Source organism: Perognathus longimembris, chromosome 3, assembly GCF_023159225.1.
Source record: "Perognathus longimembris pacificus isolate PPM17 chromosome 3, ASM2315922v1, whole genome shotgun sequence".
Taxonomy (NCBI): domain Eukaryota; kingdom Metazoa; phylum Chordata; class Mammalia; order Rodentia; family Heteromyidae; genus Perognathus; species Perognathus longimembris.
Window position 1 is genome coordinate 1,738,188 of NC_063163.1, and position 27,435 is coordinate 1,765,622.

Genomic DNA, 27,435 nt, shown 5'->3' on the forward strand with positions numbered 1-27,435 from the left:
ACAGGGAGGGGGTGTTCTCGTGTGGCCCTCTGGCCTCGCCCCTGCTGTCCCCAGCAGGCGATGGAGTCCCTCACGCCCTCCAAGGAAAGGCCAGCGGGCCCCCTGCCCGGCGGGGCCCGCTCGTGGCATTCCCTCCTGCTCCTCTGTGCCCAGGCTTTCTGCCCCCCGACCCCGTTCTGCACGCTGCAGCCCCTGGGGGTGCCCCGGCAGGTGGAATGGCCCCCCGACCCTGCCGGGCCGGCTGCTGGCAGACGATTGCCCCTTTGCTCAAACACTGACCGCTTCTTGTGGACGTGGTAACGGCCTGGAGTTCTTTACAGCTCACCCCAAACTTCCTCAGTTCTCCAGGGGGACCCCCCTCTGTTCCCCTCAGACCAAGACGATTCCTCCAGATAAGGCAGGGGCTCCCCTCCCTTCCCCGCGCCCGGGAGCTTCTTCCTGCATTGTGACCACGCGGGGCAGCAGCCTGAAAGATAGACCGGGGGAATCCCCAGGTGACCTTGGGGTGGAGGTGGGCGACCCAGGAGGGGGGGGGGCGGGGTTCCCGCTCCTGGCACCCGGCTGGGCTCTCGGCGTCGGCAGAGCTCACAGCCCCGAAGGCGAAGAGTCGTGAAGTGGAGGATTTCCCAACCTGGGAATCTCCCTGTTTGAGAGAGTCGGAGCTAGGCATGGTGTGTGAGATGGCGGAGTTTTCCGCCAGCGAGGTGCTGATGAGAGAGAGAGACAGAGAGACAGAGAGAGCGAGCGAGAGAGCGAGCAAGAGAGAGTGAACGCACAGAATGGGGAGCAGAGCGCTGTATCATCCACTCTCGCCGGGGCGCTACAGGGTGGACAGGCAGGAGTCCGGAGAGAGTCAAGAATAGGGGCAGGAGAGCTCCGGCTCGACGGTCTGTTTTACTGAGATGTGCACACACGGTCCTGCGGCTCTCCTCACTCGCAAGCCCAGGGGGACCCGTGCCCCAGCTCAGGTCCCCACGCCATTCCGTGGGCGTTGAGGGTGGGGGGTGGGGAGGCTGAGAAGACCCCAGGTCATTCCTGTCACCCAGACTGCCTGGGCCTGGCACCCCGAGGGAGCTCGGAGGGCTTCGGGGACCCGAGGTCCGGAGGGCCACAGCAATGTCTGGGGGAGAGGGACAATACCTCCGAAGTTCTCTTTGAGAAAGAAATGGAAGCGACAGGAGCATCGGAACAAAGGCTGTGCCTGGGAAAAGGTGGGGATTTTCTGAGGTTGTTATTGATGAGCTAAAGAGGGTGCGGGCAGGAAACACCTGCAATTCCAGCCCCGTTGCGCAGGCCAGGGGGGCCACGGCTCCGGGCTAGACCGCGCAGAGAGGCTCGAAAGGCCTCGCGCTGAGTGTAGTGGCGCAGGCCCATCATTCAGGCCATGTGGAAAGTGCACGTTTCCTCCTGGTCCTGGGCAGCCCAAGGCACGAGTGCAGCACCCCGGATCCCACTCAAAACATAAACGCGAAACGGGCGGGGCCACGGATCAAGCGGTCGAGCATCTGCCCGGTAAGTGCAGAGTCTGAGGTTGAGTTCAAACCCAGTCTCACAAAAACAAACCAAAAAATACCCCCACAAGTACCCTGCTATGAAGCGTAGATAAGAAATGAACAAAGATGATAATAATAGGCATCAGTGAGTCAGCACTTGAATATTGTTCTCAAGGAACGTGATTTGTTGGGATGAAATGTCACTGTAGGCGAAGCCCTGGGTTCGATTCCTCAGCACCACATAGATAGAAAAAGCCAGAAGTGGTGCTGTGGCTCAAGTGGCAGAGTGCTAGCCTTGAGCAAAGAGAAGCCAGGGACAGTGCTCAGGCCCTGAGTTCAAGCCCCAGGACTGGCCAAAAAAAAAAAAAATGTCTTCAAAGTCTTTCCATTTCCTTATGAATGGGGCAACGCCCTTCTTTCCAAAGCATAGAATTCCACATTTTCTGGATCAAATTGTTTGTTATTGTGGTTTCTGTCCTCTCAGGCAAGCTATTGGTCTATCCATCCTCATCATCCTTCCGGGCGTGTAGCCCTTCTGTCTTGGGTTGGTTTTTATGAATGGAGGGCTGGGTTGATTTACACGGGACCTGGGGCTTCCTCTGCCATGGTGTGCATCTGTTTCCTGCAGCCGCTTCCTTGAATGGCAAGTCCCGCCCGGCCGTAGAGGGTAAGCCTCACCAACGGCAGGAAGGGCTCCTCCTCCTCCTCCTCCTCCTCCTCCTCCTCCTCCTCCTCCTCCTCCTCCTCCTCCTCCTCCTCCTCCTCCTCCTCCTCCTCCTCCCCCTCCCCTCCCCCTCCCCCTCCCCCTCCCCCTCCCCCTCCCCCTCCTCCTCCTCCTCCTCCTCCTCCTCCTTCTCCTCCTTCCTCCTCCCCCTCCTCCCCGCCCCTCCCGGGCCGCTTGCCAAAGCAGGGAAGACTTTCTTGGAATTGTTAACTCTGTCCCCACACGTCCCAGCTTTCTTGGTCCGCAGCTTTCTCGTTGTTGCAGTAAATCGTCAGGGCAGTTACAGGCCAAGAGAACTTTTGACAGGGCTGTGCTTAAATAGCTAGCTCCGATGACAAAATAACTATGCATACTTCACCGCAGTAGCTGCTTGGAAACCTAATTTATGTGACCGAGGAGATGAGCAGTAGTTTCTTGCAGGCTTCATTAGTGCTGCTCGCTCCCCGGCCTTGGTGTCTGCTTTGCAGACGTGAGCTCTGCGCTGAGCTGCAAGGTCCCAAGGGCTCCGTGGTACGGGTTCGAATGCTCACCCCGGGGCTTTGGAGGGGATTGGATCAGGAGCGCTCTGACCTCGTCCGTGGGATAGGTCACCAGTGGAACCATTGGGAGAAGGTGGGAACTGGAGGGTGGGCTTAGCAGGAGGAGCTAGGTCAAGTAGGGGTGTGCATGTCACGTTTCCCCCTTCTCCTCCCTCCTCCTCCCCTTCTCCCCTCTTCCCTTCTTCCTCTTTCCTTTCCCTTCCCTCCTCTTTTTCCCCTTCCTCTCCCCTCCTTCTCCCCCAACTTCTCATCTTATCGCCCTTCTTCTTCCTCTACCTCCCCTTCTCCTTTCCTTCCTATCTTCACCATCCTGTTCTCCCTCCCCTCTTCCTTTCCCTTTATTAGAGATGTCAAGGCTAGGGAGAATAAAATCTCCATGACAGTGACGTGAGAAAGCTATCTGGGACTGAGTTCAGGGGCTTCTGGCTGCTTCCAAGGCAGTATCTGTGCTTTGCGGTGCGTGGAGAGAAAGGTGAAGAAATCACCCACGCAGCCGAAGAAGCTGATAGGAAAGAGGCATGGTCCTGACACGCTCCTGTTCCTAATACTAGCTACAGGAGGCTGAGATTGGGGTGACAGGGGTCCAGGGCAGCCGAGCCGAAAAGCCTGTCTCCACGCAAGAGGTCTCGAGTTCAAACCCTAGTACTGCCCCCAACGGCAAGTGAAAAAGAAGAGATGCTTGGTTGCACTCCCATTGGTCCCATGAAGTAGTTGCGTTGTGTCAGACGCGCCGGCTTGTTCCCGCCTCCCAGCCTCAGTTTCCACGTGCAGTGAGTTGGACTTTGCTGACAGCACAGGTCACCTCCAGAGGGCCAAATAGTGACTGTGATTCCCTCACGCTGTAGGGGGCTCATTCCATGGCTCCAGATGACAAGGCCAGGCACTGTGGGGCCAGGATGGAGCCCCCAAAGGTGGCCCTGCCTTCCTCCTGCCCCTCAGACGAGGATGCTCGGGGCAGGGACTCCTCCCCCCTCTCTCCGTGTGGCTGCATGTGTGCTGCCTCTCTGTCTTCCTTCTATGATGCCGGGGTTCTCTTTGGCTCCCATCTCACTCCGCTTTTCTCCTCCCCTCCCCTGATGTGGGATTTGTCGAAGGCAACGTCAACGGTCAGATCGTATGGCGGACGCGGACGTCTTTCTCAAGCGCTTCAGACTCAAATACTCAACCCCCCGTGATGTCTCCGCTTCGGCGCTCGTGTGTGTCTCTGCGTCGGAGGGCACAAAGCTGAATTCATTACCCCTGGCCCTTAATTGATCTCCCTTGCATAGACTGCTCATTGATTTCCTCCCCTCCCTCACACCCTTCTGCAATCCATCTTCCCTCTGTCAACAGAACGATCCCACTAAGCCCGGCTCAAATCCCGCTCGGAAGTCTGTGTGTTCCCCGTTGCAGCAAGAACTCAAGCGGAAGGGCTTTGCAAGTCCTCAGCGCCCGCTGCGTGTTCTTCCCGGGTCTTTGTTCTCTCCCATGCGAGCCCTTTGCACACACGGAAAAGGCTGGAGTGGGTGCTCCTGGCATGCAGCCCGTCAGTTTGGGTACACGGAGAGACTTGTGCATCTTTGTCATCATCAGAAAAATCAGGATGGAGTAAGCCCAGGACCCTGACTCCCTCAGCCTGCCCCTTTTGGGGTGCCCTTGGAGCGCCCTGCCCTCCATCACCACAAATCCATTGGTCTTTTACTATAGTGTCTTCTTTCCCCCTCTTATTTTTTTTAAAAAATTATCTTTAAGGAGTTCTACAAAGAAGCTGCCATTTAATAAAGCGGTTTATCATCAACACAATCCATCTTGAGCAATGCCACGCCCTTTCGGCATTCCCCCATCTACCGTTTCCCTTACTTGTCTTAATTGTGTAGAGTGAACATTGAATTCTCGTCTGCCTTCTTCCCCCTTTCTCCTCTTCACATGTCCCCCTTTTCCCCTCAACTCTACCCTGACTCTTTCAAGTACCCCCTTCCTGGTGTTTATTTTGCTGAAGTTTGACTTTGCCTTTCTAAGGGATTACACTATTTGAATCTACTGTATATTTCAGTTAATGCGTTTGTATACCACCTCATGTATTTCCTTATAAGTTTATTAGCTAAATCTAGCCCTCTGTATGAAGGAAAACATGCGTCCTTTGTCTCTCTGGACCTGACTTCACCTAATTTCGCGTAACATAAATTCACTTAACATGATTTTCCCAGGTCTCTTCAGTATTATTCTTTCTAACGGATGAGTAAAATTCCCTTGTGTGTATGTCCCACATTTTCTTGATCCATTCCTCCACTGAGGGGCACCTGGACTGATTCCATGCCAGTACTCTGGTTTGTAGTCTCTCGGGTAAGTGCCCAGGAGTCGAGCGGGGTTACAGGATAGTTTCGTTTCCTTGAAGAACCTCTGTACTGCTTTTCAGAGTGGTTGAACGAGTTTACCTTCCCATCAGCAATGCATTAAGGTTCCCTTTGGCCACATTCTTTGTTTTGTTTTGTGCTAGTCCTGGGACTTGGACTCAGGGTCTGAGCACTGTCCCTGGCTTCTTTTTGCTCAAGGCTAGCACTCTGCCACTTGAGCCACAGTGCCACTTCTGGCTTATTCTATATATGTGGTGCTGAGGAATCGAACCCAGGGCTTCATGTATATATGAGGCAAGCACTCTACCATTAGGCCACAGTCCCAGTCCTTTTGGTCACATTCTTACCAGCATCTCCTATTGTTTGTTTTCTTGACAGTGGCCATTCTAAGCTGGGTGTGCTGGCTTTCCTTTATGGCCAGAGATGTTGAGCATTTCTTCATGTGTCTGTTGGTCATTTTTTTGTTTATATATATATATATATTTATTATTAAACTGAATTACAGAGAGGTTACAGTTTCATACATTAGGCATTGGATACATTTCTTGTACTGTTTGTTACCTCGTCCCTCATTCCTCCTTCCCCCTCCCCCCTTTTCCTTCCTCCCCCCCCCCATGAGTTGTTCAGTTTCTGTTGGTCATTTTTTTACTTCTTCTTCTGAGAAGACTCTTTAATTCTTTAGCCCATTTATTAACTGGGCTGTTGTTTTACTGAAGATTTAAGCTCTATATGTATTCTATGTGTATTGGTTTAAGCTCTAGGTATATTCTATGATGTGTAGCTCATGGAAATCTTCTATTCTTTAGGCTGTCTTCTTAGCTTATTAGCCATGTCCTCTGTCATGCAGAACATTTTTAATTTGGTGCCATCTCATTTATCAAGAGTTCAATATGCTGTGCTTTTGGATCTTTGTTCAGAAAGTCCTTTCCCTGTGCCAAGGAGTCCTGATGTTTGCCTAATCTTTTCTGCATTAGCTTCATGGCTTCAGGTCTTACACTGAGGCCTTTGATCCATCTGGAATTGATCCTGGTGCAAGGAGATAGATAAGGAATTAATTTCAGTTTTCTGCATATGTCACTATCCAGTTTTCCCAGCACCATTTTGTTGAAGAGGCTGTCTTTCTTCCAGCTTATGTTTTTGGGTCCATTATCAAATATTACATGGGTCTAGGTCTGTGGGGTTTTCCTCCTCAGGTCTTCTGTTCAGTTCCATTGGTCTCCAGGCCTGTTTTGGGGCCAGTGCCACGCTGTTTTCATCATCACGGGTCTGTAGTAGAGTTTCGAGTTTGGTATTGTTATATCTCTAGTACCATTTTGACTGCTCACGATTACTTTTGTGGCTCAGGGGTCCTTTTATGGTATCATATGAATTTTTTGTATTGTTTTCTCTATCTTATTGAGAAATGACATTGGGATTTTAATGGGCATTGCATTAAATTGTGTATTGCTTTGGGCAGTATTGCCGTTTTCATGAAATTAATTCTGCCAATTCAGGAGCATCGAAGATCTTTCTAATTCCTTAAGTCTTCCTTGAGTTCCTGCTTTAAGTTTTATAGTGTTCACTGTAGAGATACTTCACATCCTTGGTTAAGTTAATTCCTATTGTATTTTGAAACTGTGGCAAATGGAACTGCATTCCTGATTTCAGTCTCAGTCTTCTCATTGTTGGCATACACAAAAGCTACTGGTTTTTATGTGTTGATTTTATTCCCTGGTACTTTACCAGCGTCTTTTCTTTAAAATAAGTTGTAGTATCTTGGAGGAGGAGTTGATAGGGTCCTTTAGGTACAGGAGCCTGTCAGCTACAGTAAGTGATCGTTTTACTTCTTCCTTCTCTATTTAGATCCCTTTAATGTCTTTCTCGTGCCTGACTGCTCTTGTCAGAAGTGCCAATACTATATTAAAGAAGACTAGGGAGATGCAGTTGTTTTTTTTTTCCAATTATGCCATTCAAATTCAGGCATATGGTCTAAAGCTGGACATAATGGCTTCCCTGTGTAACCACAGCTACTCTGGAATTGGAGTTTAGGGGGTCATGGTTCGAGACCAGCCAGGTCAAAAATTTATCCAGACCATTCCTCCGATCTCAACAGACAAACTGCGCATGGTGGTTTATGTCTGTAATACCAGTTATATGAGAAGCTTTGTGGGAGGCTTGCTGTCTGAAACCGACTTTCAGCAAAAATGTGAGGCCTTGTCTAAAAAATGACTAACGGAACAAAGTACTGGGGCTGTAGCTCAAGTGGTAGAGTCCTTGCCTAGCAAGCGAGAGGCCCCAACTTAAAACCCACGTAGTGCCAAGAAGAAAAAATAGCACAAATACCCACAAAAGATTCATCCAAGGTCAGGTTTCAGGTTGTTCTTTTTCATGCCTGAGTTGTCTTCCATGCACAGAGGTCCAGAGCCTGCTTATTTATTCACCTGTTGAGAGATAGTTTCATCATTTCCAGCTCAGGGTGCCAGTGAAAACCCCAGCCATAAGCAATGAAGCAAAGGCTCTCACATTTCTGTTGCTCTGGGACACGCGCTCAGCTGAGATTTGGGTGTTTAATTTCATTAAGAACTTGGAAGATTCTCATCCACAAGGGATGCCTGTTTGCCTTTTGTGGAAAAAGATTCCTAGTTGTCATTTCCATGTTAGTGTCTCCCTACCTGCTACCTACAAGGTGTGCATGGCAGGGGCCCCATGGAGCTGTGTCCAGAGTCTTCCAGGTTAAAGCTGTCTGGCAACTGTAGAGTGTGGGTTTATAAAAGTGTTATGGTTGCCTGGGTTGGAGCTGATGGTGAGCATATGCATAAAGATACAGACACAGAAGAGAGAGAGACACACACACAGACACAAATGCACACACATAGACACAGACACAGACAGACACACACTCATACACACACACACATGCTTGGTGTCGGTACTCAGAAAACGTGACTCACGAGGCAGATCTTTTCCACATTTTCCTCTTTCTGCCCAGAATCAAGTTATTTAATGATGACCGGTTATGAACCCACCATCATAAGGACTTTTTTCATTTATTCTTCAGTTCACAGACAAATACCGGTTAAGATAGTACATTTCTGTTTAACATATTTTCAAGTTCAGTAAAATATTTATGATTTGAAATTTGTACTTAGCACTCTCCAGTTCCCTGTGTTAGATTTTTAAGCACAAAGAGTGAGTCAAAGGCCAGGCATTAATGTTTTCTGTCCTTGATGCTGAAATATAAATGTGAGCTTTCCTAACCCATGAACTTTACTCTGTGGTGTTCAACTTAAAGGATGCGGATACAAACTTTACTGTGGCACAAAGCAGGAAGGAAAAGTTCCACATATCCCTAGCGTTAAAGATTATGATAAACTGTAACCATAATTACAGGAACCCAAAATTTCTTTACTCTGTAATGTTAAACAAGTACAAATAAAACTAGGACACAGTAGAAAGAATTTTCCCCAAAGCAGTCAGAAATGTAGTATTTCCAAGTGTGATTTCAACGTTTACTGTCTCTTGGAGAGTATGGCATCTTCGTGATCTTATCAGAGAGAGAAGATGGATGTAGACAGCCCAGTTGGTGCAGGGGTGCCAGCAGTTCTGACACCTGAAGGACTGGCTGCCAATCTGTTCTTGGGGACATGGGACATTGCATCAAGAGAGGGTAGGGGTAGAGTGGGAGGTTTCCTTCCTCCTCTCTGCCCTTCCCACCGGTGCTACAGAGAGCTACGGAGCCAGGGGGTGTCTAGCGGGGACCCTCACTCTTTGCAGGTCACTGACTCAAGTGAATGGGCCATGGCCCGCATTTCCAAGACCAGATCTGGCTGGAGGTGGGAAGCATTCGTGTCGGGGTGCACACTCACGACCTGGAGAGGGCCCCCAACTCACGCCTGCACTGTTGCGGCCAGGACCCGGTGCAGAGATGGCCATGACGCTTCCTGCCGCGCTTTACTCTGCCGCCTTTGTCGTCAGCGGCCTGGGGAGATGGCTTCCGTGGGGTCCAAGGAAGGTTCCGGAAGAGGATGCTGGGAAGCAGGACGAGGGCCTCCTTCCATCACGAACACGGCTCCCGCTGTCCGCCTGGGCCGCTGTGATGTCATCAGCCTTGTCACACGGGGCACTTCTGCGAAGCCTCATCCCAGCGGGAAGGGACATGTTGTCATAGCAGCGTTGATGCGGGCGGAGCGTGCTGGGGTTCTTAGTGACGTTCTCTTACGGGATCCTGCACTGAGGGAGTCGGCGTTCTTCCGTTTGGATGACCAAGGAGTGATTGTGTCGCCTGCCTTTGCCATCCGCGGGGGGAGGAAGGACTCGGAGCACTGTCGGCAATGCCGCGCAGTACAGATGCATCTAGTGATGGAAGTGAGTCCCACTAGAGTGTCCAATGTCCAATGTGTTTCACTACTAAACACCTCCTTGTAGTTATTAGATGTTTGCTATGAAAAGTATAGATAAGCCAGGCACGGCTGGCTCAGACTTGTAACCCTAGCTACTCAGGAGGCTGAGATCTGAGGGGTGCAGTTTAAAGCCAGCCTGGGTAGCGTATCTCCAACGAACCACCAGAAAAGTGGAAGTGGCGCCATGGCTCAAAGTGATAGTGTTGGACAAAAGAACCCAAGGACAGCGCATCCAGACCCGAGTTCAAGCCCCAAGAGTGACAAGACTAACTGGCTAACTAACTAAATAAACACATATGAATGACAGACTTCCATTCGGGTCCTGACCACTGCCCTTGTTGTACCTCTGCACATTTGCCTTGGATTTTGTTGGTGTTAGGGTTGGGATTGGGGTTTGAACTCAGGGCCTGCTGACTCATGCTAGGCAGGTGTTCTACTGCTTGAGCCGCACTTTATCCCTTTATTTTCTTTGGTGCTTGCATTCGCCTGGACTATGCTATTCTACTTACGCTTCCTGCGTAGCTAGAGTGTCAGGTTTGTACCTTGGTGCCCAGCTTTTCTGTCGAGATAGGGTCTTGAAAATGTTGTCACTGGGGCTGTCCTGGACTAGGTACCTCCTCATCTTCATCGCCCTCCTCCTGCCCCACTCGTGGGAAAGGGAGAAGGGAGCTAAAGCCGGGGGTGGCTGCTGCTTCCAGACCAGAAGCATCCTGGACAGAGCCGCCGTTCTGGAAAGTGTGTGCGTGACACTGCCCTCCAGGGCCCAGGCCTTCTGCGAGGAGGCCACGCGGTGTACACGCCAGGTGTCAGGAGGAGGGGAGGCCTTGTTTGTTTGCTTACTTGTTATTCCTGGCTGTTGATTTCAAAGAAATCTGGGTCAAATGAGGCTCCTCGACACCAATTTTCCAGAAAATAGGGCGCTGCGCTTGGGCAGGACTAGATACTGTGTCGCAGCAGGTCATGGGCCCGCAGTCTCGGGCGCAGGGAAGGTGAACCGGAGCCCAATTAGTGGAAACCGCGGGAAGAATGCTTTGAAAACTTGTGGCTCAGGTCCCGCCGCCGGCAGGAGTTCCCGGTGCAGGCAGCCCTGTCGTTCTGAAAACACAAACGTTCAGCCCAGAGGACTTCTGGCTTTATCCTCCTGTCCTTAAAGCAGCCCTTCGGAGGTGATTTCTGCGGGTAAAGCTACAAAGGCCTTGAGGACACGGGAATTCCAGGAGGTTACACGGCACGCGCTACCCGCAGCCTGGACATGTGCCCGTCTTTCCCCAGAAGGCTCCTGCCCTGGAAGCCCAAATTCACGCCCCGCGGCTTTCCTTGCGGTTCCCTGCCGAGTGGCATTGCACCCGGGAGTCTGGTAGGCAGCCCCTGTATGCCCAGCCGAGCCTGCCCCCGTCCCAAGTGCGCCGATGATCTCATCTCACCACCAGTCCCCCCCCACCCGACGTAGCGGGCGTGGCACTGGGCGCACACCTCCAGTCTGTGTTACGTCTCCCTTAGGGTGTCCTCTGGAGACCCCGGCAGCCTTGGTGTGAGCAGACCTGGGGGGCCCAGTGCACCCCCCGGGACTCCCCGACATTATACGTTGGGTGGATGAGCGATGGGGGGAAAAATGACAAGACTAAATACAAGTCCTAAAGCTCTGAGTTCCGGGCTTGTTCTTGTTGGTGTTGCATTCAGATAACTTAGGCCCGCCTCCTTCAGAAGACACAGAGGGGAGGCTCTCTTACCAAATGCACACGGAATAGTACAAAAATAGGTGCTGGAATTAGAGCAAAGAGAGAAGGGAGGGTGTAGACAGGAAGCACCGATCTAAAATGACCATTCTAGTACGTTCCAAGACAGGATACAGGGAGTGAAAGGCGTCCTAGGACCATGGTTTCCCAACGTCATTCCTGTAGAAGAGGGAAAATGGGCCTCGGGGCTGAACCGATGGTTTTACCATTGACGTGGGAGAAAGCAATCCTGCCCCACGGCGCAGGCCAGGTTGCGAGCGTGGATGGGCTTCGCTCCATGCAGGAGGCTCCCGCTACCGTGATTAAAGCCGGGGCCCGGCTGGCTGCTCGTCTTATGGAAAGCACGCCCGTCGGAAAAGGCGTTGGCTTTCCCAGCATGCCCTGGACGTGGGCCGAGTGGTCACTGTCATGAACTCATGCTGTAAGATCCCAGTATTTCCAGGCTTATCTACATTAAAATTTACAGAGAGAGAGGGAGGAGAGGGAGAGGAAAAAGAAACAGAGAGAGAGAGAGACATAGAGAAGGAAGGAGAGAGAGAGAGAGAGACAGGAATCTAGTTCTGAAAGTGGACGTCGACATGGACATCTTCTCGGGTCTCCTGCCTGCCTCTCCGCTGCCCCGTTCTCGAAGGCGCAATGGCTCATCTGCTGTGGAGACACAGTGCGTCTCCTGACCTTCAAGAGCCAGCCCGAGGCTGCTCCTGCGCAACTCCCCAGCAGCAAGAGGCCCGGGGGGCACGGGGAGATGGAGGCGCCCCTCCGCCGGGCCCTTGCTCGGGTCCCCGGTACAGAACGACGCGAGCTCTTTACACACTAGTAACCGGCCCGGAACCCCCGGGGAGGGCTGGGGCGTGGACGCAGCCGCCAGGCCACGCTGGAAAGGCCGCGGTTCCGGCGTGCTCCTCGGCGTGCATCTTCCAGGTTCAGCCCAGAAGACTGAGCTGGCTCTAAAGGAAGTGTGGAGTTCCACGAAGCTCTGAGATCGTGGGTGGATTCATGCCAACTCCCCCCCCCTCCCCGCCTTGCCTCACCCTCCTCTCCTTCCCACCCCATTCCCCTTCCCCCCCCACCCCCTCCCCCATCGGGTCTGGTTTGTTCCCTGTGGATCTACAGCACACAAAGCACCCCCCCCCATGACACCCATTCTTAGCTGGGCGCTGCCCACCCCCCCCCCCCCCAGGCCCACCTTTCCCTGTTCATTCCCTAACCCTGCCCTCCGTTCTTGCTCACGGATTCCCCTCAGTAGGCTCCAGGTTTTCTTTTCCTCCTTCTTTTTTTTTTCTTCTTCAGATGGTTGCCTAATTTTTCCTTTCGCCTAGACCTGCTGGAGCCGGCTCTGCCTACAACTCTGGGCTCTGGGTCAGCTGTTCTGAACTGCCTTTCCAGGGTAGGGTAAACATCACCTTTTCCCCAGTTGACCTGCCTGCACTGGAAACACACCCGCCCTTCCTGCTCCCATGACGGGCTTCGAGTTGACTGGGATCCAAGTTGCCTTTTCTCTGTCTCGCCCGGCTTTCAAAGGGACGGAGCCCCACGGGCCCCGCAGACAAGGAACGGCTTTGTCCTCCCGGGCTGCGTAGACCTGAGGAACGGCACTTCGATGAGGGGAATTTTCATGTGGGCAAGCGGGGAGAAGGCCGTTTCTCCGCGTCTCAGGAAACAACAAAAGTTAGATGGTTCTCTATTTCAACATGCGCCTCTTTCAAATCATACGTTTCGAGACCTGAAGCGCAGGGGTTCAACCCGCCTGGCCCTGGTGGCTCACACCTATACCCCCGGCTGCCCATAAGTCTGAAACTTGAGGATAGAGGTCCAAAGCCGGCCTGGGTAAAAAAAAAAAAAAGTCTCTGAGACGTTTCTCCGATTCACCAGCAAAAAGATCCAGACTGGAAGCTTGGCTCAAGTGGTACAGCACCAGCTCCCTGCACAAAAAAGCTAAGCAAGCACCCAAGGCCCTGAATTCAAGCCCTGGTATAGGTGCACACACACACACACACACACACACACACACACACACACACACACACACGTTCAGTTTATCTCGGGCTGTTGTGTTCCCCCAGATGTTCTTCGTGAGCTGTTCTGGAGTGGCACATTGTAGACAGCGAAGAAACCAAATGCTAGCAGGTGAGTCGTATGGCCAAGGGCACCGCATGGGGGGCGGGGGGTGGGGGGGGATGAGCTAGATCCCCAGGGAAAGCCAGGTCGCAATGGCAGCCGGCGGTGGCCGCCCTCGCTCTGCACACGCCAAGTGTCTCGCGTATATTTAAAGGCGGATTTGCTGGGCTCCCCGTCGTTTGAACTCCTGAGTCTTCTCCGCTCCAGACGCCAGGCTTTCGAGCTGCGCTGTGGTTTGCGCTGCATTGCAGGGCGTTTTCCGGCCCAGCGTCCCTGGGGTTTGTTGGGCTTGCACGACCTTCCGTCGACCAGGCCTTCGGCTCATTCCCTGTTCCCGCTCTTTCACCGAAGCTCACAGGGCTCTTCCGGGGAAAGGAGATGCTGGCCGGGGAGGTCACCGTGAAGGGGACATCCCAAGCGGCTTGGTGTTGATGCCCCTGGGGCACGAATGGTGGTTTCTCCCCGTAGGGACCCCATCCCGCAGTCCCCTCCTCCTCCTCCCACCTCCTCATCCAGCCCCCTGCACCACGAAGCACCCGGCCCCTAATGCCACCTGGATGCTCTGAAGGGTTCAGGGGGCTCCAGTCCAGGTCTAGGCTGGCAGGGCCTCTTCCCCACCACCCCACCCCCCCCTCCGCCACTCCCCTCTTCTGCTCAAGGCTCTTTCTGCCTCTTACTCTTGGAGGACACACTGGGTTTCTTGTCCTTCCCATCAGCCGATCTGCTTCCTCCCGCTCCACTCTTTACCCCTCGGTGCCGCTCTCTGTTAAATGCGTCGGCGTGCTCCTCCTAGTGTGCTCTCAGTCCCCCTCCTCTTCTGGGCTGTTCTTTGCACTTCCTGCGGTCTATCACCTCCTTCTGTGCCTGAAGACCACTGTCCCAGCTCCTGGCATTTTACCCCATCAAAAATCTATCCAGTGTGTTCTTCATAGTAGAAGCCAGGCTGGAGATTGTGGAAAAGAACATGGCACGCACGACCAGGGAGGGCTGGGTATTGTCAGAAGGTGCCGGATTGCTTGTCTGTAGGCATCACCATTCCCTCAGGTGCAGGCTGGATGCAGTGCACTGGCGGTGTGTGTGTGTGTGGGGGGGGTGCTGTCTTCCTAGGTGGTGCAGCAGCTCAAGGAGGCTTGATTGGGAAGCTTGCAGGGAAACCCAGTGGCCAAGGAGGAGGGGCGGGAGCAGCCGAGAGCTGGAGCAGGCCAGGGGCGGGAATTCAAGCGTCACCAGCACCCAGACACTCCCGGGCAGGGTGAAGTCACCCAGGACAGGGGTACCAGGCGTGATGGGTGAGGAAGGGGATAGCAGTGGGTGTTCTTGTTGGAGTAGGGGCGGGGGGGGGGCGTGGGGAGCTGAAACCTGCACTTTCCCTTCCCATGAGCCAGGGGCAGGTCGTGGGCGTGGAGAAGGGCCGGGGTCGTGGAGGTGGCCGGGAGAGGCGCCAGGCTCACGCCGCACGTGTGTGTGTGTGTGTGTGTGTGTGTGTGTGTGTAAAACTCTGGGTCTAGGAGAGATGCCACTGTCACTGCGCTGGCAGGGCGCGAGGAGGACCGTGGGTGCTTTCCCAGTTCCGGAGTGGGTTTTGCTTCCGTGGGAAGGGATTCCACAGCAGGGCTGTAGGGCCGATGCCCGGCTTGGCCTCCAGATCTGCAAGGGGCGAGCGGGATTCTTCGCAGGGCCCAGGGGTGGGGGTGGGTGGGGTCCACGGCAGCCCCGGGTGGAGCTGCGTTTTCACGGGGAGTCCAGGCGAGGGCTTCCAGCCACCCGGAAGCGTCCCGACGGGAGCGGAGGAGGCAGGCACGGGGGAGCCGGGGTGGGCAAGGGAGCCGGAGGCCCCGGGCCGGGCGCGGGAGCGCGGTGCGGCCCCGGGAGGAGGTGGCGTCGCGGGCGGCGTGGGGAGGGCGGGAGGGGGCCTGAGCCGGGCCGGCTCTGTGGCCTGCTCGTCCCTGGCCCTGGGGAAGGCCACGCCGTCACCCTCGGATTTCTGCGCGGGCCTGGAGGCTCTGATCAGTGGCGGCTGACCACAATAGGCCCGGTGTGAGAAACCTGCGAGCTTTCTCCCCCGGCGAGGCTCGAAACCAGCAAACACGAACCTGCCCCGCCAGACGCGGCTTAGGGACCGAGAAGCCATTCTGACATTCTTTCCAGATTAAAGCGGTTTATCCAGTTCCGAAAATGTCTGAGCTTTTAGATACGTGCCTAGCCGTCAGCATGATTAAAACAAGAGAGGTAAGTGGTGGATGGGGGAGTTTATTTAAAGTCCACAAAAGGGGTTCAGGCAGTCAATACTCTGCAACGCAAATCAATGGTCGGTGCTTTATTTGTTGTATGTCAATGTATTTTTTTGGTGCTGGTCCTGGGGCTTGAACTCAGAGCCCAGGTGCTGTGTAAGTGCTCCACCGCCGATAGCCGCAGTTCCAGTCCCAGCGTTTCGGTAGTTCCTTGGAGAAGAGAGCTTTCCTCACTTTCTTTTCTGGGCTGACTTTGAGCCTCAGTCCTCCTCCGACCTCAGCCTCCTGAGTAGCCAGGCGGGAGCGGCTGGTACGGAGCCCGCAGGCCGAGTTTCCATTTTCAGTTGGGGCACGGCGGGCCCGTGGCCGCGGCCGCTGTCCAGGGCGCGGACGTGGGGGCCGCGGGGTATCTCTGCAGCCTCCTCCCAGAGCTTGGGTGCTGGGGCTCCTTTCCAAGACCCACTGTGCGCCAGCCTGAGGCACAGACAGCCCCCCACCTTTGCCTCCTGAGTGAATGTCATAGCAACGAGAACATACAGCCCTACAAAGGAACCGGGGCGTGCCGAGCCAGAGGCCCGCAAACTGAATGGTGTGGTCAGGCTGACTGGTCAGCCACAGAGAGACGTGCGGAGTTGGTTTCTAACGTTGCCAGTGCTCAGGACAGGTGCAGGTGTCAGAGATTGAGCCAGCTATGTAGCCCTGGAAAGAATATCATTTGATCGTAGTGTATGAATTTTTCTTTTTTTTTTTTGTTAGCCCTTTAATTTGCTTGGCCAGAATTTTATTGTGAAGCTTTATGTCGGAGCTAGGGGTCTATAGTTCACTTTCTTTGATGCATCCCTTTCTGGTTTGGGGATGAGTGTAATGCCGGCTTCCTAGAGTGAGTCTGATAGTGTTCTTTCCCTTTCTGTTTCGTCGATGAGTTTGATGAGTATTGGTGCCAGAACTCCTTTGAAGACCTTAGACAGCTCAGCTATAAATCCATCAGGTCCTGGGCTTTTCTTGGCTGTGACATCTTTCATTGCCATTTCAATTTCCTTACTTGTTATGGGTCTATTTAATTGGTTTAAATCTTCTTGGTTCACTTTTGGTATATTGATGTTCTCTAGGAATATACTCGTTTCTTCCAGATTCTCCAACTTATTGGCAAAGTATTCCCTTAGCGTATTCTGAATTTTGCTTGTTTCTGCTGTGTTGTTCTCTTTTTTTTTGTCTCTAATTATATTTATTTGGGTGATTTCTCTTCTTAGTCAGCTTTTCTAAGGTCTGTCAATTTCGTTAATTTTTTTTCAAAGAACCAACTCTGTGTTTTGTTGATTCTTCATGTGTTTTTTTGTCTCCAGTTTGTTTATTTCTGATCTAATTTTTATTATTTCTTTCTATCTACTGGTTTTGGGTTTGGCTTGTTCTTGTTTCTCTAGATGCTTGTAGTACATCACTAGAGTGTTGATCTGAGATTTCTCTAATTTGTTGAAATAAGACCCAAAGCTATAAATTATTCTCTGAACACTGCCTTTGCTGTATCCCAGAGGAGTTGGTATATTTTGTGTGTTCATTTATATTGAATTCCAAAAATGTTTGAATTCCCTACTTATTTCTTCAGTGACACACCAGTCATTCAGCAATGTATTGTTTAATCTCAATGAGTTGGAGAGTTTTCTGTGATTTTTTTTTTTTTGCTGTTGAGCTCTACTTTTATTTCATTGCAGCCTGACAGGATATAGGGAGTAATTTTCATTTATTAGAATTTTCACAGATTTGCGTTGTGACCTAGGATATAATCTCTTTTGGAGGATGTTGCATGGGCTGCTGAGAAGAATGTATATCGTGATGATGCTGGGTGAAATATTCTGTGGATCTCTGTTAAGCCTAGCTGAGCAATGCAGCTATTTAGGTATGAGATTTCTTTACTGAGTTTTTGCCTGGATGACCTATCCAGAGGTGACAGTGATGTGTTGAAGCCATCAACAATCAGTGTCTTTAGAGCTATGTGCATTTTCAGTCAAGTAGTATTTGTTTGATGAAAATGGGTGTTCCAGCATCCCATACAAAGATATTTAGAATTGTTATAGTCTCCTGATAGAAAATTTCCTGATAGAAAATTATTAATATGCAATGTCCTTTTTTGTCTCTTCATACTAATTTTAATTTGAAGTCTATTTTATCTGACATTAGGGTTGATATGCTGGCTTGTTCATGAGGTCCATTTGCTTGAAAGATTTTTATCCCCATCTTTCACTTTGGGTATGTGTTTATTTTTGTCAGGCACAGGTGGCCCACGCCTGTAATCCTATCTACTCAGGAGGCTGACATCTGAGAATCACAGTGTGAAGTCAACCTGGTCAGGAAAGTCCATGGGACTCTTACCACCAATAAAAAACTGTAAGTGGTGCTGTGGCTCAAGTGGCAAAGCACTAGCTTTGAACAAAGAAGTTCAAGCCCCAGAGTTCAAGCCCCAGCACTGGCCACAAAAACCTGAAAGAATCCTTTTCTCAGTCCCTACCAATCCAGTTCTGATTACAGTGTGGTAGTTGGATGTTCTTTTCTGGTCAGGTCTACTTGGTGGTGGTCTAAAGGCTTCTTGTATGTGAATGGGCATATTTTTTCAGATGTTCAGGACGTTCTCTGCTAGAATTCTGTTAAATATATTTCACAGCTCATTTATTTACTACTTTACTCCCTCCTAAATACATATCAGAGTCAAATTAGGTCCTTTCCTCTACTTAGCTTTATTCTGGATAATTATCTCCTCTTGCTCAATTATATCTATTCTGTCTGATCCCTCGGACTGTCTTCTACATCATCTATACGAGTGTTGAGGATTCCAACTTTGCTTTCCCACTTGAGCCACAGCACCACTTAGAGCTTTTTCTAAGCCAGACCCAAAGAAGCATAAGTGGCGTGTTTTCTCTCATTTGTGGTAACTAGAATGTGCCTATAAATTAGATAAACATGCTGAAAGGTAAAAGAAAAGAAAAGAATACACTTGATAAATGACACAATAAATTTCAGGACTCTAGGCATTCACACCCAGTGAGACCAAGGAGAGGAATATAAAGGTGCAACACCTAGGTGCATCTGATCATATAAAATAATATTTATCAAAATGAACTCTAGGAAATAGTAATGAGAGATTATTTTCCTTTGTAACTGGCTTTGTTTTCTTTCATTGTGTTCACTTATCTGTCTTTGGGAGGGTCGGGGGTGGGACAAAGGAGAGTGATAGTCACTGGACACTAGGTTGAAAATGAACTATATAGCTTGTAGGTAGGGATGGGAGGGGAAAACTGAGAGGAGGGAAGGGGTGATGTAGTTCCAAAACAATGTACTCTTTATCTGACTTACCTAAGTGTAATCCCTCTGTACATCACTTTTACAATAACAATAAAAATCATAGGAAAAACTGGAAAGGGTTGGAAGTATGTTACATATGATTTCTTTTCTAAAAAAAATCCCCAAATAATGAACCTGCCTAGTTAATACAAGGTCCTGAGTCCAAATTCCAGTACCTCTACAATAAGAGAGGGACTCCACAGACACAGAGACAGTCAGAGGGAAGATCCCATGAACGCAGGGAAGATAGCCACTCAGGAGTGCCTAGGCCAGTAGCAGCTAGGAGAGGAAGGAGCACAAATCCTTTCAATGATGGAAAGGAACCAACACCTCCCCATCCCGGACTTAGAGCTTACAGGAGTATGAGGTAACATAGTTTTGTTTCTTAACTCTCTTGTTTGTGGCTCTTTATCATGGCAGCATGTGGAATAAGTACCGTAAACTATGACACGGAACTTCTCACTAGTCTACCAAAGCAACCTTTTTGTACACATTTATCTTCCCAAGATTATAAAAAATAACATTGCATATAGAGGACTGTGATCTTAGATCCATTCTCTCCTACCTTTTAAAAAGACGTTTATTATGCATTTATTTCCTTTATTTGTGAAAAGGGGCTGCTATTTAACAAAGCAGCATATAAATACAATATATCTTGATTGACGCCAACCCTCTCAACATTCTCACCCATCCCTCCCCGACAGATCCTTCCCTCTTCTTAACCTTTTAGGATAGATATTGGGCTCTTGACTGCATTCTCCCCTTCTTCGCATCTTCATTCGTTCTTCCCTGACTTTTTAGGGAGTCTTGCTCAATAGCACCTCTAGTGTATTTGTCTTCAGTCTTTCCAGTACCTTTAGGTACATCCCAAAATCATCCGGAAAAGAAAAGCAACCCCCAAATCAAAAAGCAAACGAAAGACTGACTCTTGACCCAGTCATCCTTCAGTTTTACTGCCAGCCTTTTCCTGCTTACTCATGGCCATATTTCTCAATAAACAATCTGTCCCAATGCGTGGCCAAGAGAATCAGGGTCGACCAGATGCCTATTCTCCTTCTCCGGACTGAAGCCTCACGAGCTGAGGGCTCGGTTACCTAGAATGCGGAGGAAACGTCAGCCTTCCTCCCGTTCACTCCTAGTCCTCTACCTAAATCATAGCAAAGTAGAGCGCATGCTCTCTGGAGACTCTTTAGATGCGTTGCTTACCCGGCAGCTTCCTCCTCTACAGTCCCCACGCTTCCTCCTCATTCAGCTTTCAGGTAGCTGGGCTGGGTGGTGCTGCAGCTGCACTTGCCCTGTCCCGATGTGGGGCTGAGGTCACAGCACTGTGGGGATTGCGAGAGAATTGCAAGACAGGAAGGACACTGGCTCAGAAGGCCACCAAGCTCTCCAGGGAGACTTAACCCCTTTTCTCGACTCCCTTTGTGTGACCTTCATCCTTGTGTGTGTAAGCGATCACCATTTGAGTAGTCCTCGTTGCTAGCAGTGAAACGCAGCTGGCTATGTGAAATACATTGCCTTAGATCTTTTTCTCTGCGCGTGGAGGAATAAGAATCGGGGAGGTGTCCCCCACCCCACGTGTTGGCTTCTCACGCGCCTGAGACGATTGGCAAAAGATACCTCAGGTGGCTTCTAACCTTTTACCTGGACTAGCCTCCAACCGAGAGCCTCTTGATGTCCACTTTCTGAGTAGCTGGCATCGTATTCGAGCCGCCTGGCTCAAGCAAAACGGACCTTGATTTTTAGGCCAATAACTTCAACTCTCTGGCACCATCTTTTCTGTCTGAGAAGCTCTAGCCCCAGCCACCAGGTCTCTATGCTAAGATGGTTGCGGGGACTAGATCTATTACCTAGGACCCATTACCTCTGATGCCCACTACCCAACACCAGTGAGGGCAACCCGCTCTTCTCTTAGCTCCCTTTCTAGTAATCTGATGGAAGGCCCGTTACACCCGCACCACATTCCTGTGTGAGGCTGTGCGGTACCTTACCCTCCCACCTGCCCACTCCACCTCTCTCCTGTCTTCCTCTCTCAGCTGCTCCCGAGAGGCTGCTCTTCTGCCTCATCAGGCATCGTGCTCCCAATTCGTCTTTGCTGCTTCATTTCCTCCACCCGTCGTCGTCAGCGAGTTCCCAGCATGCGACACAAATCACGGTATTCCCAGCAAACTGGACTCAGGAGCTCTGTGTTCCGGCCTCCTAGGAGAGGATGTCAGTGGACTTGTGGTGTCACCTTTTAGGTTTCCCTCCAACGCTGATGACAAGGGGCCTTCTTATAGACCTGGAGAGTTAGGTCTTGGCGCTGACTCGGTTTAGCACACCAAAGCCATAGTATTCTTAAGTAAGTAGGAAACGTGTCATTTGCCTCAGGAATGGCCGCCGGGGGGTTGCACCAGGATGACAGTGCGGCGCAGCGCTTAGCTTTAAGGGGAGCCAGATGCTGGTCCTGGCATCTGCCAGCCCCATGCCCAAGTAGCATCACCTGGGAAATTAGGGCAACAACAGTTCCTACTAACAGGGAGTGAGAACAGATGAACAGCCATGCAGACCCAGCAGGACTCAAGCACTTAAAAAATGCTAGTTATCAGCATCGCGTGAAATTCGGCAATATGAATGGAATTACTCCGCAAAATATGAACAGGGAGCTAACACATTTTTGCTTGTAATTTTACAGGAGTATTTAGTATTCAGAGTTATTATTCCCGTTGCCAGAAAATTCTGTTTCTCTGGTGTGCTTATCGTATCTTTTATCATTGTTATTATTTTTAATATTACAGTACATTCCCTTCCTTATCTTTAATGCTGTAACAGAAACCCGTGGGCTTTACCATAACATCCAGGAGCCCTTGGCAATCATCAGATTCCTGAGATCCCCAGACCCAGAGACCCCTCCCCTCCCCGGCCCCCGCAGCCCTGTGGCTTTTATTTTAACACTTTCTTGCCCTGGGCCTGGAGGACTAGAGAGTTCACTTTGCCCCAGAAGACAGTTTGGAAACATCTGTCCACAGGAACAGGTTATTTTTTTTTTTCACATAAAACAACTGATGGCAGAAGATCTAGTTGAGACTTGATCTTTCCCAAACACTAGCTGAAGTTGAGTAGCTAGGCAAGGGCCACCAGCACCTGGCTGGAAGGGTCTTTTTCGCTAGCAGTGAAGGGCCTCTGTGGTTGAGGTCATGTCTGGGGTCCTGTTGAAGGTCACCAGTTACCAGTGGCAGCCAGGGTTCAAGTCCAAGTGTCCTGCTGTGCTCACGTGTATGTGACAGTGACGCTAGGGTCAAACTATCATGGCATTTAGGGAGTTGGGGGAGTCTCAAATATAAGTTCTAAAGGGCTGTTAACTTCAGCACATTTGTTCAGCATACACAGTTCACGTTCTTCCATGTGGCCGGTGTGGAAAATCCCGGCATTGAGCGGAATTGAATCATGATTTGATGAACGAGTCCGGGAGTTACGTAAGGACAACGCAGCCCACCTACCCACCCACCACCAGACAAACACGTGACTCATCCTCACCCTCCCATCTCTGGGGATGGGGTCAGAGCCACTCTCGGGGCAGTGTGCAGAGGGGCAGGAAGATGGGGCAGGTCAGAAGGGCAGGGATGAGCACACCCGTGGGTCCGGAAGGCCCAGAAATGGCCTGTGTTTTGCAGATCACAATGAGCACTGCAGCGGCCGTGGTCCTAACGCCCAGTCCTGGTACCCTGGGAAGCGCTGTGGTCTCTTTGCCCTTCAGCGTGGCGGGTGGAGGTCGCTTGAAGGGCAGACCCAGAGAACGGCTGAGCGAGGGGGAAGATGCAGGCCGTGCTGGGTGCTCCTCCTCCTCCCAGTTCTTCCAGGTTGCCTTCCTGGGGCCACGGGGCACCCCGCCATTTCCCCCCTCTGTGTCTGCGCTAGGTTTCTAAGCAACCGGGAAACACGTTTCCCCCTCCGTCTTCACGGCGGTGGAGCCAGGGGCCGGGCGTCATCAGGCTGTGGAAATGCACTCGGTGGGGCGGGAAGTCATCGTGCCTCGGTTGAGCAATCAGCCAGCTCGCAAATCCAGCTCCCGCCGCGAGGCAGCCTCCCCTGCGGATGGGGAGCCGAAGAGATGAGCGAAAGCGCCTTGAGTTGGGGTATTGTTACGAAACAGATCCATGCACTCGGTCTCCAGGCCAACCTGATTCAAGCAACTCAGATCCTGACCAAGTTGGCTGTTCCCCCTGGCTGCGGCCCAGTTCCCCTGGAACAGAGCGGTTCATTAAGACCCACGAGCTCGCCAGAGGGCTGAGTAAACCAGGTCCCCTAGAAAGTTGTTACATTGGGCACCTGGCCAGAGCCCAGGGGCCTTTGCCCCAAAAGAGACAGTTGCACAAATGCAATGTGAGGCGAAGGCCGTGTGTAAAGGGGTAACGGATAAGGAAATCACGCCCGCTCTCTCCGTCTTTGCCTGTCATTCATTTTATATCACTGGGAAGGTATAATTACACATCCCTATATTTACTCACTTGAATTGTACCGACATTTCCAGAATATACACATGATTGCGTAACCATCACCACGATATAATTCCAGAACATTTTTATCAGCCCTGAAAGAAGCCCTCACTCGCGAGCTGTCAGTTTTCCTCTCTATCTCCTCCTAGCTGCTGGCACCCACGAAGCTTCTCCTGTTCCTGTTCGCTTGGGCATTCTGCACATTTCCCTACAAGGAGCTGATGCTTGAAGGTTCTGTTGTGCTGTTGTTCCGAGGCGTGTTTGAGAGTCTGTTGAATAGGTGAACTACAGCTTCTCCCTGCACTTTTGAGGGATGGGGTTAAAACGCCCGGTGTAATAGACTGTGGTGGAGCACGCTGGCCCGAACGCAGACATCCCGCAGCCCCTCTGCTGTCTCTGGTGATTTGCCTGTTTCCTCGATGGTGCTCGGTTCCCATCAGGGTCTCCTCTGTCCTCCCGACTCCCCGTGGCTCCCCGCTCCTGGAGCTGGCTACCCGGCCCCGTTCTGCAGGTCTTCCGCTTTGTCATTATCAGGTAGGTTTGGGCTGAGGAACGGGGCTGTGGGGAGCCCTCACCCGGGACACGTGTTTGCCAGCTCTGGGTGTCAGGGAGGTTATAACTTTCCCGGTCAAAGGCGCACCCCCCCCGGGTGGCTGTGGGGGGTGTGGGGTTGCAGGCTGAGTGTGCGAAGAGTCGAGCTTCTGTTTCGGTCTTTCCACAGGCCCCTCCGGATTGTTTGCTCCTCTCGTTTCAGGCGGCAGGACAGGAGGTGAGCGGAGCCGGGCGCGGGTGGCTGGCGCTTGTCATCCCAGCGACGCGGAGGCTGGGAGCTGAGGCTGGCGCGACGCTCTCGTCTCCGTTTAAGTACCAAAAAACACTCGAGCTGTTGCTCAGGTGGACGAACAGCAGCCCTGAGCAAAAATGTTACGGGAGTGGCACTGAGTTTAACCCTCATTACCAGTGCATGCGTGTGCGCGCGTGTGCGTACGCACACACACGTGCGTACACACACACACATCTGTGTAGGCCAGCATAAGGACTCCTATCTAGATAGGACACGACGGCTCTGTGCTGGTGGCGCCTTGGGGAGGAGGATACGGTGTTGTCGCCCTGTTCCCACTGCTCCGGGAAGGCATGCCGCTCAGCACGAGGTGGGACCGCGGCCGCAGGTGAGGTCGAGACGCTTCTAGGGGGCTCGCTGAGGACCGAACCTGCGTCTACCTTCTACCAGTGGAGCAAGGCTGTAGTAGGCTCTCTGCTCGGTCCCCGTGGCCCCAGCAGAAAGGCGAGGTGGAGGGCAGTGTCCCCAGGCCGCCGGCGTTACCCCCCCTCCCCCGGGCCCACCCCCTCCACACCCGGGGTCCCCGGACAGGAGACTCTGGAGAGCCCTCTGGGTCCTTCCCACCACGTCCCTACATTTCCTCAGGTGTCTACAGCAAGGCCCCTGCTCTGATTCCGTGACATCCTCTCCCGTCCTCAGCTGTGGTCCCGTGGGGACAGCGTCGTCGCCAAGCACGCCTCTGAGGGTGCTTGAACCGAGGGCTGAAGGAGATCCATTCCAGAACTGCCTTGTACACGGCCGGGGGCCGGGGGCCGTGCCATCTCTCTCCGAGTACACAGAGAAGCTGGCAACCCTGGCCGGCACCGTGTAGGGTATGAACTTCGCCCTCACTTCCTGGACTTGTTTTGGGATAATGGCCTTTGGCGCGGCCCCAGGAGGCCTCGTCTGGCCCGACGACGCAGAGGCGCAGAGGCTCCGGTTCCGCCCGAGGGACGCGGCTGGCGCAAGAGCCACGGCAGATCCCAGCTCGGTGGGCGGCGGCTGAAAACCCATGCACCTTCTCCTCTCGTCGGATCTCAGGGTTCCCCCTCCTCCTCTGTAGCCTGGGGCAGGGCCAGGCTGGTTGGCCCACCTGCGCCCTTCATCTGAGATTTGGGAGGCCGGAGGGGGGCACACACAGATCCAGAGACTGGACGCTGGGGAGCGTTCTCCATCCGTCTGACCAAGGTACATGGCTCACGCGGACCAACATCCCTTGTGGTGCCTGGGAGCGGCCTGTCCATGTGTCCACGGCCATGCCCACCTGTGCGAATCTCTGGGTACAGTGGCGGCGGGGGCTCCCCCTGGCCCGTGCGCGTGCCCGCCGGTCTTGTCTCAGTGTTCTCAGGGTGCAGGCACAGGGGAGGGGAGGTACACAGTGCTGCCCGGGGGCCACATCCAGCTGGTGCCCGGCTGGTTGTCACCAGTCTGTTCATGGCATCAAAGCCTTTGGTGTCCTCCTCCAATATCAGACTCACCCAGCTCCACCCCAGGGCGGAGGAGCTGGCATGTGGCTCTGTGGCTCGCAGAGAGGGGACAGGGAGGGACACAGTCTCCAGGGGGCAGGGCACAAGGTGGTCTCCTCTCACTTCCAGCAGATCTGGGGCAGCTTTAACATTTGAATGACAACCTGCCATCGCAGAGCACACGGGGAAAACCAGGTCCAAAGGCTTCGTCTACCAGGGGGCCCTCACAGACAAAGTGAAGCTATTTGGAAAAACAAAAATAAAAGGAAAAGAGGAAGGGTAAGTCTTAAGGTGGTTCAGAGGCCCAGGTGGCCAGGGGGCCCTCGGTTCTGCCTTGGAACGCAGAACAGTTCTTCTAAGGCTCGCGGTCCCCCTTAAAGGCTCCCTCAGCTTGGGAGGTGTTTTCAAAGAAGTCCTAGCTTTTGTTTTTAAACTTGCCTCCATTCTCTAAAGTGACCTGGTTTATCACACTGTCTCCCTGGTTAGAAACTATTGTATTTTGACTCATTCTTTTTTTTTTTTTTTTTTCACCTTTAGGAGCTGTTCCTTCATCCTCCCCCAACCCAACCACCCCCAATGTAAAATGCTGGCTTCAAAGTAAATACCTTACCCATCAGCACCAAATAAGGCCAAGGCCCTCAAAGGCGGCAGGCAGGCAGGCCGGTTGTCAGGGCCCCTAATGGGTCACCGCATTCCAATCCAAGCAGGCATTCCTAACATAGTCCAGGCAGCTCCTACCTCCGGGTCTCCGCAACGTGCAGCCTTTTGATTAAGAAGTAATTAAGGAGTTAAAGGGCCCCGTGCAGCTGGGCCGGGATGGGGAGGGGGGGAGGGGAGGTAGGCTAAATGAAAGCAAAGGAGCTCAATCGCCTGGCCTGGCCTTCCTTTTAGTTGACCTTGCAGGCTAATAAATTCATCCTGTGTTTTTTTTTTTCTGCTACTGCCAATTTATGGCCTACAGGAAACTAATCTTGTACAATAACTACCTTCCTGTACTTAGTTCTTAAATAGATCCAAATGGATTTCGTAGCGGAAGCACTCCCAGCAGTTTCCCTGCAGCGACAACGCTGAGCCCAGCAAGATCTGATAGGGGCTGTGTGCTCTGCCACGCTGTAATTACGCTCCTGTTTGGGTCACCCTGCACTTAAGAACAGCAAATAAAAAGCCATCCTCAGTACAACGCCTACCACTATGCTTTGGGTTCCACACTGCACAAAGAGAGCAGAGAGAGAGAGAGAGAGACAGAGAGAGACAGAGAGAGAGAGAGAGAGAGAGAGGCCCTGCTTTTTTGAAACAAGCTCAATCTACACAGCCACTGTGAATTCTGAGAAGGAAACGCATAGAGGCAGCATTTCACTGACGGCTTTGGTGAAAAATTGGAAGGTGATCTGTGATTTACAAAAAAAAACCCCAACAAATTACTCACAGAGGAGTACATCTTGTCATGAGCCGATGAAAGATTGCTCTCATTTCCAAGTCAGATGCATCACTTAGAGGGCGAGAAGATGCCGTCAAGCGCAGTTGGTAACCCGATTGAGAGGGGCTGGGGTTAAGACCCAGGACTGTGGACATAGGCAGGATAACCTGTGACATCCTTTCCTAGGCACCCCTCCCTCCCCCTCCCCCCGTACTATCAGTGACTAAGCTGGGGAGGTAGAGCTCAGGCGTGGGCCGGCCTGTCCCCCACTCGGACGGGGCGGTCTCCGTGCTCACCCTGAGGATGGGCTGCGGGGACAGCCTGGACTCCTGCTTTACTTCAGCATGTCGTGCTAAGCTGTCATAAAGCTG

General features: G+C 52.2%; 1 long non-coding RNA gene across 1 annotated transcript; it reads left to right on the forward strand.

Annotated features, from left to right (window-relative positions):
- LOC125348109 lies at positions 1 to 21,945 on the forward strand. The gene is made up of 3 exons (XR_007210299.1): positions 1 to 11; positions 17,819 to 17,824; positions 21,405 to 21,945. It is a non-coding gene; the product is annotated as an uncharacterized LOC125348109 (long non-coding RNA).
- The last annotated feature ends 5,490 nt before the right edge of the window (positions 21,946 to 27,435 follow it).